The following is a 15084-nucleotide window of genomic DNA, read 5'->3' on the forward strand; positions in this document are numbered from 1 at the left end:
TTGTGCTGGACACGATGCCGGCTACACAGCAGGGGAACAGCTGGCAGTGCTGAACCCAACTAACACATTGGCTGGTGTTTTTCTCTGTGCATCTAGCACTTCCAGGCTACAACTGGCGGTGTTATAGCCCAGGGTCAGCAGGAGGAGGAGAGAAGCAGAGTGTAGGCCGAAGCCTGCACTGGTGGCAGCTTTTGGTCTGTTGTGCCAGCGTGTCTTGTGCTGGACACGATGCCGGCTACACAGCAGGGGAACAGCTGGCGGTGCTGAACCCCACTGACACAATGGTGGGTGTTTTTCTCTGTGCAGCCAGCACTTCCGTGCCCCAACTGGCGTAGTTAGAGCACAGGGTCTGCAGGAGGAGCAGAGTTTAGGCCGAAGCCTAATTGAACCAATTTCAAAGGTAACCTTTAACCCACCCTCAGGTGGTACAATGTTGAAGAGCCACACCTTGTGCAGCAGTAAAGCTCCACAAGTGAAAGGTTGCTCTTTAAGTTTTGTTCATTGCACACGCAGAATGAAAGACGTACACAATTTAGCCCATTGAACAGTAGAACTGTATTGGAGGCGTGACTTGTGTTTTTAAGGAGACGCAGCACAGGTGCACATACATAACGCTTTGGTGCTGGGCGCAGCCTCCTGACCGTTGTTATTTGCTGTACAGGAGTCTGCGCTATTGTGATCCCTTGGCCATGCGCTGCCTGTCTTCTCACCTCATTTCATGTTGGCCGATGCGGTTAGCAATGGCCATGAATCCCAGACCCGCAGTGTGTTTTCAAAAATTCACACTGCGTGGCTGGGATTCGTGGCCTTGTGCAGTAAATATGTTTGCCGCTCGCACATGTCCTTACACCTGCTTCAGACTGGGCGGCCTCAGCTGATCCCTTATCGCCTACCACGGCCATGAGGCCGCACAGTCTGAAGAAGGCGGAAGGAGATGAGTTAAGACAGGCGAACATATGCACTGCACATGCCCATCAATCACAACCTCGCAGCCAAAATATATGAGACAACGAGGGGGGTTGTGTCGGGCAGGGCGGACGCACAGGCACAGGCAGCCAACCAATGATGTCAGAAGAGTGGTGCTGCGTACCATTAGAAAGAAAAGTCACACCTCAGGGACAGTGGAATGGTCTCAATGAGACACATTTTGTATGTGTTGAGTTCCACGTTGGCAAGGAGAAAAAGTCAGCCACCTTGTACAAATGCAGCATTACTGCTGTACAAGGTGGCTGTTATACATAGAAACACCTGGGGGGGTGGGGGCTGGTTCCCTTTAATTTCAGTTCAGGTGCCTGCATGGCGTTTACAGGACACGTTGCCAGCTATACAGCAGGGGAACAGCTGGCGGTGCTGAACCCCACTGACACATTGACTGGTGTTTTTCTCTGTGCAGCTAGCACGTCCGGGCAAAAACTGGCGGTGTTATAGCCCAGGGTCAGCAGGAGGAGGAGAGGAGCAGAGTGTAGGCCGAAGCCTGCACTGGTGGCAGCTTTTGGTCTATTGTGCCAGCGTGGCTTGTGCTGGACACGATGCCGGCTACACAGCAGGGGAACAGCTGGCGGTGCTGAACCCCACTGACACAATGGTGGGTGTTTTTCTCTGTGCAGCCAGCACTTCCAGGCCCCAACTGGCGTAGTTAGAGCCCAGGGTCTGCAGGAGGAGCAGAGTGTAGGCCGAAGCCTAATTGAACCTATTTCAAAGGTAACCTTTAACCCACCCTCAGGTGGTACAATGTTGAAGAGCCACACCTTGTGCAGCAGTAAAGCTCCACAAGTGAAAGGTTGCTCTTTAAGTTTTGCTCATTGCACACGCAGAATGAAAGACGTACACAATTTAGCCCATTGAACAGTAGAACTGTATTGGAGGCGTGACTTGTGTTTTTAAGGAGACGCAGCACAGGTGCACATACATAACGCTTTGGTGCTGGGCGCAGCCTCCTGACCGTTGTTATTTGCTGTACAGGAGTCTGCGCTATTGTGATCCCTTGGCCATGCGATGTGAGTGCAGCCTGTCTTCTCACCTCATTTCATGTTGGCCGGTGCGGTTAGCAATGGCCATGAATCCCAGACCCGCAGTGTGTTTTCAAAAATTCACACTGCGTGGCTGGGATTCGTGGCCTTGTGCAGTTAATATGTTTGCCGCTCACACATGTCCTTACACCTGCTTCAGACTGGGCGGCCTCAGCTGATCCCTTATCGCCTACCACGGCCATGAGGCCGCACAGTCTGAAGAAGGCGGAAGGAGATGAGTTAAGACAGGCGAACATATGCACTGCACATGACGATCAATCACACCCTCGCAGCCAAAATATATGAGACAACGAGGGGGGTTGTGTTGGGCAGGGCGGACGCACAGGCACAGGCAGCCAACCAATGATGTCAGAAGACGGGCAGCGCTACCAAGGGGGGTGCTGCGTGTCATTAAAAAGGTAAGTCACACCTCAGGGACATTGTAATGGTCTGTAATGAGACACATTTTTTACGTGTTTAATTCAACGTGGGCAAGGAGAAAAAATCAGCCACTTTGTACAAATGCAGCAGTACTGCTGTACTAGGTGGCTGTTATACATAGAAACACCTGGGGGGGTGGGGGCAGGTTCCCTTTAATTTCAGTTCAGGTGCCTGCATGGCGTTTGCAGGACATGTTGCCAGCTACACAGCAGGGGAACAGCTGGCGGTGCTGAACCCCACTGACACATGGACTGGTGTTTTTCTCTGTGCAGCTAGCACGTCCGGGCAAAAACTGGCGGTGTTAGAGCCCAGGGTCAGCAGGAGGAGGAGAGGAGCAAAGTGTAGGCCGATGCCTGCACTGGTGGCAGCTTTCGGTCTGTTGTGCCAGCGTGGCTTGTGCTGGACACGATGCCGGCTACACAGCAGGGGAACAGCTGGCAGTGCTGAACCCAACTAACACATTGGCTGGTGTTTTTCTCTGTGCATCTAGCACTTCCAGGCTACAACTGGCGGTGTTATAGCCCAGGGTCAGCAGGAGGAGGAGAGAAGCAGAGTGTAGGCCGAAGCCTGCACTGGTGGCAGCTTTTGGTCTGTTGTGCCAGCGTGTCTTGTGCTGGACACGATGCCGGCTACACAGCAGGGGAACAGCTGGCGGTGCTGAACCCCACTGACACAATGGTGGGTGTTTTTCTCTGTGCAGCCAGCACTTCCGTGCCCCAACTGGCGTAGTTAGAGCACAGGGTCTGCAGGAGGAGCAGAGTTTAGGCCGAAGCCTAATTGAACCAATTTCAAAGGTAACCTTTAACCCACCCTCAGGTGGTACAATGTTGAAGAGCCACACCTTGTGCAGCAGTAAAGCTCCACAAGTGAAAGGTTGCTCTTTAAGTTTTGTTCATTGCACACGCAGAATGAAAGACGTACACAATTTAGCCCATTGAACAGTAGAACTGTATTGGAGGCGTGACTTGTGTTTTTAAGGAGACGCAGCACAGGTGCACATACATAACGCTTTGGTGCTGGGCGCAGCCTCCTGACCGTTGTTATTTGCTGTACAGGAGTCTGCGCTATTGTGATCCCTTGGCCATGCGCTGCCTGTCTTCTCACCTCATTTCATGTTGGCCGATGCGGTTAGCAATGGCCATGAATCCCAGACCCGCAGTGTGTTTTCAAAAATTCACACTGCGTGGCTGGGATTCGTGGCCTTGTGCAGTAAATATGTTTGCCGCTCGCACATGTCCTTACACCTGCTTCAGACTGGGCGGCCTCAGCTGATCCCTTATCGCCTACCACGGCCATGAGGCCGCACAGTCTGAAGAAGGCGGAAGGAGATGAGTTAAGACAGGCGAACATATGCACTGCACATGCCCATCAATCACAACCTCGCAGCCAAAATATATGAGACAACGAGGGGGGTTGTGTCGGGCAGGGCGGACGCACAGGCACAGGCAGCCAACCAATGATGTCAGAAGAGTGGTGCTGCGTACCATTAGAAAGAAAAGTCACACCTCAGGGACAGTGGAATGGTCTCAATGAGACACATTTTGTATGTGTTGAGTTCCACGTTGGCAAGGAGAAAAAGTCAGCCACCTTGTACAAATGCAGCATTACTGCTGTACAAGGTGGCTGTTATACATAGAAACACCATGGGGTGGTGGCAGGGTCCCTTTAATTTCAGTTCATGTGCCTGCGTGGTGTTTGCAGGTCACGTTGCCGGCAACACAGCAGGGCAACAGCTGGCAGTGCTGAACCCCACTAACACATTGGCTGGTGTTTTTCTCTGTGCAGCTAGCAGTTCCGGGCAAAAACTGGCGGTGTTAGAGCCCAGGGTCAGCAGGAGGAGGAGAGGAACAGAGTGTAAGCCGAAGCCTGATTGGAGCAAGTTGAAAGGGAACCTTTAACCCCCCCCCCCCCAAGACGTTTGTAGCTGAAAGAGCCATCTTGTGCAGCACTAAGGATGCAAAAGGAAAAGGTTGCTCTTTTAATTATGCTCCTTGCAAACACAGAAGTAAACACTAAAAATGTGTCCCCTTATACCGTAAAACCATCCCAGAGGTGGGAATTTCCTTCGTAATGGGACGCAGCACAGCTGTCATTCCTATCCCCTTGGTGCCGTGCACTGCCTCCTCAGAGTTGTTTTAAGCTGTCACGGAGCCTGCGCTGTTCTGTTATCCCTTGGCCATGCCCAATTAGCGCTGCCTGTCTTCTGACATAATTTGGTGTCAGGCTGTCAGTGCCTGTGCGTCCACGCTGCTCCAGATCTCACCTCGCAGTGTCGTCTATTGTAATCCCACTGCGGGCCTTGGATCCATGGACATGCACAGTGCATATCCTCGACTCTCACTCCCCTCCTTCCCTCTTCTTCAGACTGTGCGGCGTCACGGCCGTGGCATGCTATTAGGGATCAGCTGACGGCGCACAGTCTAAAGAAGGCGGAGGGAGATGGGCGAGAGCCCGAGGTGAAGATATGCACTGCGCATGCCCATGGATCCCAGGCTCGCAGTGTGATTCAATCAGAAGACACTGCGAGGCGGGTTCTCGGGCAGCGCGGGCGCACAGGCGCAGCCATACTAACACCAAATTATGTCAGAAGACAGGCAGCGCAAACTGGCCATGGCCAAGGGATAACAGAACAGCGCAGGCTCCGTGACAGCTTAAAACAACGCTGAGGAGGCAGCGCATGGCACCAAGGGGGTATAACGGTATCAGTGAACACATTTTATAAGTGTTAAGTTCTGCGTGTGCAAGGAGCTAAAATAAAAGAGCTACCTTTTCCTTGTGCAACATTACTGCTGCACAAGATGGCTCTTTCAGTAACAAACGCCGAGGGGGGGGGCAGGTTCCCTTACATTTAGGTTGTTGTGCCAGCGTGGCGGTCGCAGGACACATTGCCGGCTACACAGCTGGGGATCAGCTGACGTTACTGAAACCCAATAACACTGGGTCGTATGTTTAGAATGTGCAGCCTGCACTTCTGAGCCGCAACTGGCGGTGTTGGAGCCCAGGAATAGCAGTTCAGGTGGTAGAAAGATGAACACATCAGGAGACCTGGATGACACCCAATTACTTAATCAGGCAGAGGAGTGGCAAATTCCTGCGAGATCCAGGCCTGGTTCATTTTCAGGAAAGTAAGCCGGTCAACGTTATCGGAGGATAATCGCATGCGACGGTCTGTTAGTACACCACCTGCGGCACTAAAGACACGTTCCGATAAGACACTAGCCGCAGGGCAAGCCAGCACCTCCAATGCATACTGGCTTAGCTCTGGCCATGTATCCAGCTTAGAGACACAAAACTTGAACGGGAAAGAGCCGTCTGGGAGTACACTAAGAGGGCAAGCCATGTAGTCTGTCACCATCTGACGGAACCGTTGCCTCCTGCTGACTGGAGCCGCCGGTGATGGTGTAGACATTTGGGGCGGGCACACAAAAGTTTTCCACAGTTGTGCCATACTTGGCTTGCCTTGGGCAGAGGCACTGCTTCTGCTCCCTCTTTGTGCAGAGCCTCCTCCTCCACTGCCTCGACGCACTGAGCTGCTTTGTAAGGCACTAGCTGCACTCCTCTCAGTTGGACTGGAGAAGATGATGGAATTCACCAGTGTGTCGTGGTACTCCCACATTTTACGCTCCCGTGTCAACGCCGGGATGAGGTTTTGGACATTGTCATGGTAGCGAGGATCGAGGAGGGCGTACACCCAATAATCAGGCACGTTGAGAATGTGGTCGATGCGGCGGTCGTCTCTCAGGCACTGCAACATGAACTCAACCATGTGCTGCAGACTGCCAACTGGCCCAGAAACGCTGTCCCCTGCTTGAGACACGATCTCTGCCCGCTCTTCATCACCCCACCCTCGCTGTACACACTGACCACTGGACAATGGTGTAACTATCTCCTCTGGACGTAGCTCTTCCTCGTCCATTGACTCCTCCTCATCCTCCTCACAAAGGGTCCCCTGCCGACCCCTTTGTGAGGAACCACGTGGTGCTGACTGTCCAGAAGCTGATGGAAAAGGTGACTCCTCATCCTCCACCTCTTCCACATCATCCCTTATCCCTTGCAGGGTTTCTTGAAGCAAGCAGATAAGGGGGACAGTCATGCTGACTAGTGCATCATCTGCACTTGCCATCTGCGTGGAATAATCGAAAGGATGCAAAACCTGGCAGACGTCCTTCATAGTGGCCCACTCTGTGGTTGTGAAGTCTGATCGGCGCTGACTGACTTTTTTGCGCCTGATGCAGCTAGTACTCCATTACTGCTTGCTGCTGCTCACACAACCGCTCCAACATATGTAACGTGGAATTCCACCTGGTAGGTAGGTCACATATGATGCGATGTCCACGCATCGGTGGTGAGGTGGACCTTGCTACTGACGGCGTTCAGTAGCGCATGTTTTATTTGTCCCTCCACATGCTTGTGCAGGGCAGGTACAGCTTGCCTGCTAAAGTAAAAGCGGCTGGGCACCTTGTACTGTGGGACTGCCAATGCCATCAAGTCACGGAAGCTGTCAGTCTCCACCAGCCTGAATGAGAGCATTTCCAGTGACAGAAGTTTGGCAATGCCTGCATTCAGAGCCTGTGCTCGGGGGTAGTTTGCCGAGAATGCCTGCCTTTTCTCCCATGCCTGTACTACCGATGGCTGTAGACTAGGCTGGGAGTGTGAGGATGACGGGGAACGTGGGGCTGTGGGTGGAATTACACTAGGTCTCTGGACAACAGTGCCAGAGGTTCTTCCATGGCGATCCAAGGAGGAAGCCGAACCAGCTGTGCGTGAGCTGGAGGAAGAAGCAACATGAGCTGAAAAGGTGGTAGCTGCCGCTGTTGGTTGGCCTAGGTCTTCAGTGTGTTTTTGTAACTCCACCGCGTGCCTGGTCCGCACATGTTTCCACATATTTGTGGTATTGAGGTTGCTGACACTTTTACCTCTTTTTACTTTCTGATGACACAGCTTGCATTTGACAAAACAAATGTCATCTGCAACTGTGTCAAAAAAGGACCAGGCACTGCAAGTCTTGGGAGCGCCCTGTTTGGCTTTTGAAAGAGACAGGCTCCTAACTGGTGCCAAAGTGGAGGCTACAGGCTCCGCAGTCTTCCCCCTCCCTCTCCGTCTTTGGCCCATTAGGGGAATCTCTTCCTCTGAGCTGCTCCCACCACCTTCCTGTTCCTCACGCCACGATGGGTCAAGGACCTCATCTCCACTACCCTCTGCCACCAACTGCTCCTCCTGGGTACTCTCGGCAGCACAGTACGCACCAGAAAGCGGCACCTGAGTTTCATCATCAGATGCGTACTGCGCTGTGGTCACCGCAGGCACTGACCCACCCGCCTCTTCAGAGTCAGAGAGACAAAGCTGTTGGGCATCACTGCACACTGCCTCTTCTTCAATTTCTTCAATACTGCCTGGCTGGCCCTCTGTTTCCAAGCCAAGAGATTCAGAGAACAGAAGTAGAGACGGCTCCTGTCCTGTGCTCTCTGACTGCCTGGCCAATTTGGCAGGTGGTGAAGAGACAGATGGCTGCTCTCCAGTGGTCTGTGCCTGAGAGGATGTGGCACTAATTGAAGTCGATGCGTTAGCTGCCATCCATCCGACAACGGCTTCAATTTGATCTTCACGCAGCAGCGGTGCACGGCGCTCTCCGACAAAGCTGCGCATGAAGGACTGTTCCCTGCTGAAACTGGGTGATGGTGAGTCACCGGTGCCCGCAGCAGGCACAGAATCACCACGTCCTCTCCCTGCTCCTCTCCCTGCTCCACGCCCACGCCCATGACCCTTACTCCCTGCCCTCTTCATCTTGGTTGACAGATAAAGATAAGCAGAAAAGTACTAAGGCCTTAGTGTGCTTATTCCTGAAATGCTCCTCCTAACAGGTGTAAGAAACACTAATGTTGTAAAGTGTGGACTAGACTTTATTATTGATAAAATGTGGCCTACACAAGTGTTAAGTGGTGTTTGGTGAACTTTACTTTTTTTTTTTTGTGCAGATCGGGCTACAGAGCGAGTTTAACTCACACGGAGACCGTGCAGACAGCCGTAAACGGCGCTGCAAGACCCAAAAACCCTCCTCCAGGTTATCCTATCTAGTGTTTTTCCACTATTTTGCTGGAGATGGGTGGAAAGACACTAATAGGAAATTGTTTACAAAATTTTCAACAGGCTGCACTAGTTGAAAAAAAAGGAAAAGTTATTTAACGGTATGAGGCAGTGACAAACCCTGAGCTGAATACAACGGGCTGTGGCTGCACACAGACTACAGGGCGAGCTGCGCTCACACGGAGACCGTGCAGACAGCCGTTAACGGTGCTGCAAGGCCCAAAAACCCTCCTCTAGGTTATCCTATCTAGTGTTTTTCCACTATTTAGCTGGAGACGGGTGGAAAGACACTAATAGGAATTTTTTAAATAATTTTTAAACAGGCTGCACTAGTTGAAAAAAAGGACAAGTTATTTAACGGTATGAGGCAGTGACAAACCCTGAGCTGAATACAACGGGCTGTGGCTGCACACAGACTACAGGGCGAGCTGCGCTCACACGGAGACCGTGCAGACAGCCGTAAACGGCGCTGCAAGGCCCAAATACCCTCCTCTAGGTTATCCTATCTAGTGTTTTTCCACTATTTTGCTGGAGACGGGTGGAAAGACACTAATAGGAAATTTTAGAAAAAATGTGCAGCAGGCTGCACTATGAGCAAAAAAGGACAATGGATAGAACTGTGTGAGGCAGTGTGAACACCCCCTGAGCTGAATACAACCTGGTATATGGCTGCACACAGACTACAGAGTGAGCTGCACACACACACACACACACACACACACAGAGACCTTGCAGAACGCTTTTAAAACAGCGCTGCAAGGCAAGAGCAAGGTGAACTGAACAGTGAACACAGCGTTTGCTAAATTAGCCTTGGAAAAGCAAAATAAAGCAATTAGCTATCTCAACTGGCCCTCAGTTAGAACACAGCGTCCTGTCCCTAACTGAAATCACAGCAGAGTGAGCGCAAAATGGCGGCAGCGTTTTTTATAGTGCAGAGTGACATCATTTCAGCAGCCAATCACAGCCTTGCCAGTACTTACATGCCCACCATGCTAAACAGGATGTGCCCACACTTCCATTCATTCCTCATTGGCTGCTGCGTTCAGTTTGAATTCTGGGAACTTCCGATTCCGGTATCCGATACACGGGAAGCATCGGAATTCGGTATCGGAATTCCGATACCGCAAGTATCGGCCGATACCCGATACTTGCGGTATCGGAATGCTCAACACTACTCACCAGTCGACCAGCCGCTTACCATGGTAATGATACCCATAGCCTGGCTGGGGTTAAATAGGGGGGAAAACAAATGTCCGATCCGGGTGGAGATCCAGAGGTGGCTGCAACCCCCATGATACAGCCAAACCAAGTGGCGGCCGTAGCCCCCATAATACCACCAGACCCAGCGGTGGCCACAGCCGCAGCTCCCATGATGCTGCCAGATCCAGCGGCGGCCTCAGCCTCCATAGACCGGCCGTATCCAGCTGCAGCCGCAGTTACCTCCTCCATAATACCGCTATTGATGCATTACATACCGGGAGCGGCTTGGTTACCGCAGTACTCAGGGGAGTCACATACCCTGAGTGATTTCAAGGAGAGACTATGTAATTTGTTTAACCCCTTTACCCCCAAGGATGGTTTTGCACGTTAATTACCGGACCAATTAACAATTCTGACCACTGTCCCTTTATGAGGATATAACTCTGGAAAGCTTCAACGGATCCCGGTGATTCTGACATTATTTTCTCGTGATATATTTCACTTCATGAGAATTCTTCGATATTACTTGCATTTATTTGTGGAAAAATTTGTGGTTAAAAGTTGACCAGCAATTTCTCATTTTTACAACACCTTTTTTTTAGGGACCACATTCTCCTGACGAAGCCACGGATGTGGTGAAACGCACGTCGAGGTGTAGCATTTTACCGGACCACACTAAGGCCACCATGACTGCAGGTAAAATATGATCGCTATCATAGCCGGACTGTCCTGTGGGATTTATATGTGGATATAGGCTACAGGGTTAAGTGCAATAATGTGGTTACTGTGGTTACTGCATATTGGACATTTTGAGTGACCTTTTTAGGATTTGCACACTGCACTTTTATCCCTTAGATGCCAGGATTTATTACCCATGTAACGTTTTGACTAGGATTGAGCGAAACGGGTCGGCCAGATTCAGAAGTCGCCGACTTTTGGCAAAGTCGGGTTTCACGAAACCCGACGCGACCCCTGTGTGGGGTCGGCCATGAGGTCGGCGATCTTCTGAATCTGGAATCGGAATTCCGATACCGAGTTCCGATATGTTTAAGATATCGGGAATCGGTATCGGAATTCATATTTAAGTGTAAAATAAAGAATAAAAATAAAAAAATATTGATCTACTCACCCTCGGACGCGCCCTGGTTCTCACCGGCAGCCTTCCTTCCTAAGAATGAGCGCCTGAAGGGCCTTCGATGACGTCGCGGCTTGTGATTGGTCGCGTGAGCGGTCACATGGGCGGTCACGCGACCAATCACAAGCCGCGATGTCATCGAAGGTCCTTCAGGCGCTAATTCTTAGGAAGGAAGCAACCGAGGGCACGTCTGAGGGTGAGTATATTCCTAATAGGTATATACTCACCCTCGGATGTGCCCTGGTTCTAACCCGCAGCCTTCCTTCCTAAGAATCAGCACCTGAAGGACCTTAGATGACGTCACGGCTTGTGATTGGTCACGTGACGCCCATGTGACCGCTCACGCAACCAATCACAAGCCGCGACGTCATCGAAGGTCCTTCAGGCGCTCATTCATAGGAAGGAAGTCTGCCGCTGAGAACCAGGGTGTGTCCGAGGGTAAGTATATCAATATTTTTTATTTTGATTCTTTATTTTACACTTAAATATGGATCCCAGGGCCTGAAGGAGAGTTTCCTCTCCTTCAGACCCTGGGAACCATTAGAAACCCAATGCACTGCATTAGGTTTCGTGTTTCAGCCGACCCCGACTTTTCTATAGGATCGGCCGATTTCACTCGACCCGACTTTTGAAAAAGTCGGGTTTCGTGAAACCCGACCCGATCCTATAGAAAGAAAAGTCGCTCAACCCTAGTTTTGACAGGTTTACGGCTGTGAGCAGTTTATAAAATTTGAGCATGGTAATTTGGCCTTTAGTTTTGTGATCCTGTATTTTCTCTCTTTCTGCCAAAACCATTGTACAGATTGATCAAACTATCTGAATTGTACTCTTTTCACTATATGTGTATATAATTAACTGTGTACTATAATAATTTTATGGAGAATAATTAATAAATATTGTTATATTGGGAATTGCTCCTTCAGTTGTCTCTCTATTGGTATATACTGTATCTAAACATGAAGGTATACGTCCCTTTTTTTTCTATCATGAGTATATGAGGTGCTCTCTCTAAGTATACAATTTACAATTCTGACCACTATCCCTTTATGAGGATATAACTCTGGAAAGTTTCAATGGATCCTGGTGATTCTGACATTATTTTCTCGTGATATATTTCACTTCATGATAGTGGTAAAATTTCTTTGATATTACTTGCGTTTATTTGTGGAAAAATTTGTGGTTAAAAGTTGACCAGCAATTTCTCATTTTTACAACACCTTTTTTTTTAGGGACCACATCACATTTGAAGTCACTTTGAGGGGTATATATGATATAAAATACCCAAAAGTGACACCATTCTAAAAACTGCACCCCTCAAGGTGCTCAAAACCACTTTAAGAAGTTTATTAACCCTTCAGGTGCGACACAGGTATTTTTGGAATGTTTAAAAGAAAAAAGGAACATTTAACTTTTTTTCACAAAAAAATTAATTCAGATCCAATTTGTTATATTTTACCAAAGGTAACAGGAGAAATTGGATGCCAAAAGTTGTTGTACAATTTGTCCTGAGTACATCGATACCCCATACGTGGTGGTAAACCACTGTTTGGGCGCATTGCAGAGCTCGGAAGGGAAGGAGTGCTGTTTGACTTTTCAATGCAATATTGACACACGGGGGCCAGGATGGGGAATATTGTTACCATAGGGGTTAATTAAGGGATATTATTACTGAAGTAATATATTTATTTTATTTTTTGAGGATACTGTTTTAAATGGGGGTGGGGCGGTCCTGTTACTGTGCAGACCAGCACTGTCGCTTTTTTTCTTCATCTGTTGTAGTTTAGAATTTGTGAAAAAAAAAGTAATGTGTGTTAGGGCTAGCGGAATGCACCGAGTAAATATAGATATATAGATGCTTTATTGTAATTGATGCGTTCGCAGCCCGGGGTCCACCGTGCTGGAGAACCTGCTGCTAGCAAACGGAGGAACTATATGGCGGTATGAACTACCTCTGTTATTTCACAGAGTAGCCATGAAAGCAAAGCACTGCGTCCTGTTAGACTTCACAGAGGCACAGGCTAACTACCCAACTGAGAGCAGTCAGTGGTCATGCATGCACACAAAACTCCTCGCCGGAGGTGCCAGCATTCAAGGGGCTTATTTCAGCCAGGTCCCTGAATACATACACACACAATCTCCTCGCCGCAGGTGCCTGAATTCTAGGGGCTTATTTCACCCAAGTCCCTGAACACAAACTTGCATGACCACACTGGCGCAAACCACATAACTTAGAAAGATACTAGCGAATGGCCGTGCGGCTATGCAAGCCTAAAATAGTTGCAGCACGTACAGGACCTTCCTAGAAGGACCAATGAGCGGCTGCCACAGAACCTGAGCACCTACAGGACCTTCCTGAAGGACCAATGGCTTTAGCTGCAGTATCTGAACATGTGACCCTCGATCTCCACTGAGAGATCTTACTCTGGGCATGCTCAGAACGAGAAAAGCAGGACTTAGTCCCAGAAGTGTCTGCTCGCCGCTGCCCAGCACTGACTTCAATGGCAAAAGCAGGAAAAGCAGCAGTAACTCTTTGTACAGAGTCAGACTGAGCAAGACGCTGGGACTGACGTCTCCGCTGAGCAGGCTCCACTGTGGCAGGAGAAGAATGGGAGAATGCAGCGGAGATGGCCCGAGATTCCCCCTGTGCAGAGGCGGGAACTCGACCCCTAAAATTACCCCCCCTCCTAGGGCCTCGCTACGTTCGAAGGCAGCAATGAGCTCCGGAGCCCGAATGTGCTCAGCAGGCTCCCAGGACCTATCCTCAGGGCCGTAACCCTTCCAGCCCACCCAAAAAAAATTTTTGCTATGTACCACCTTGCACCCCAAAATAGCATTCACCTCGTAATCGTCCATAGACGAACTTGATGTCCAGGCAGATGACTCAGAAAACCGGGACATGTATACGGGCTTAAGGAGGGACACATGAAAGGTGTCGGTGATACCTAGGCGTGGAGGAAGGGCTAGATGGCAGAACACAGGATTAACCTGTTTGAGGACCTTGAAGGGACCAAAATAGCAAGGTGCAAACTTAGTGGACTCAACACGCAGCCTGATGTTACGGGTGGAGAGCCACAATAAGTCGCCAGGAGCAAAGGTCGGGGCAGGGTGCCGATGTGCATCGGCGGAGGACATCGTTCTCTCCTTGGAGACCCGGATGGCATCCTGAGTGCGGTCCCAAATGTCCCGTGCCTCCACTGCCCAGTCTGCCACCCTGGAGTCAGCAGAGGACATGGGCATAGGCACAGGAGCCCACGGATGCTGGCTGTAATTAAGGAGGAAAGGAGTCTGACCGGTGGAGTCAGCTACAGCGTTGTTAAGGGCAAACTCTGCCCATGGTAACAAGGATGCCCAGTCATCCTGCCTGGCAGAAACAAAATGTCGTAAATATGTGACCAGAGTCTGATTGGCCCTCTCAACCAACCCATTTGTCTCGGGATGATAAGCCGAGGAGAGATTCAACTCAATACTGAGTAGACGACAAAGCTCTCTCCAGAATCGAGACACAAACTGGGGACCCCGGTCACTGACAATCTTGTCCGGCATACCGTGTAAGCGAAAGATATGCTAGGTGAACAACGCTACCAGAGCCCGTGCAGAAGGTAGCCGTGGAAGAGGCACCAAATGAACCATTTTGGAAAAATGGTCGGTGATCAACCAGATAATGGTGCAGCTACGAGACTTGGGTAAGTCCACCACAAAGTCCATCCCAACCATCTCCCAGGGCCTGTCCGCCAATGGCAGGGGGTAAAGCAACCCAGCTGGCCATTGCCGAGGAGACTTGTTCTTGGCGCAAGAGACACACGCCCGAACATAGTCTGTGACATCACGAGCTATATGCGGCCACCAGTATGTCCTCGCCAGTAACTCAGAACCAAAATGTCCACCCACCCTGGACGAGTGAGCCCAAGAGAGAACCTCGGGTCACAAACTGGATGGTACAAAAGTCTTGCCCGGAGGCACAGACTCTAGCGAAACCGGGGCCACAGTTCTCAGGCTCTCGGTGGGGACAATAAGCCGAGGCTCCTCTTCCTCCTCCACAGATGATACAATGGAGCGAGAGAGACGTCGGCACAAATGTTCTTTTCCCCAGAAAGAAAATGGAGGGTAAAATGAAAGCGGGAGAAAAACAAGGACCATCTGGCCTGGCGAGAATTTAACCGCTGGGCTGTCTGCAGGTATACCAAATTCTTGTGATCTGTGAAGACTTGGAAGGGA

This window comes from Ranitomeya imitator, chromosome 6 (assembly GCF_032444005.1).
Source record: "Ranitomeya imitator isolate aRanImi1 chromosome 6, aRanImi1.pri, whole genome shotgun sequence".
In the NCBI taxonomy this organism is placed as follows: Eukaryota; Metazoa; Chordata; class Amphibia; order Anura; family Dendrobatidae; genus Ranitomeya; species Ranitomeya imitator.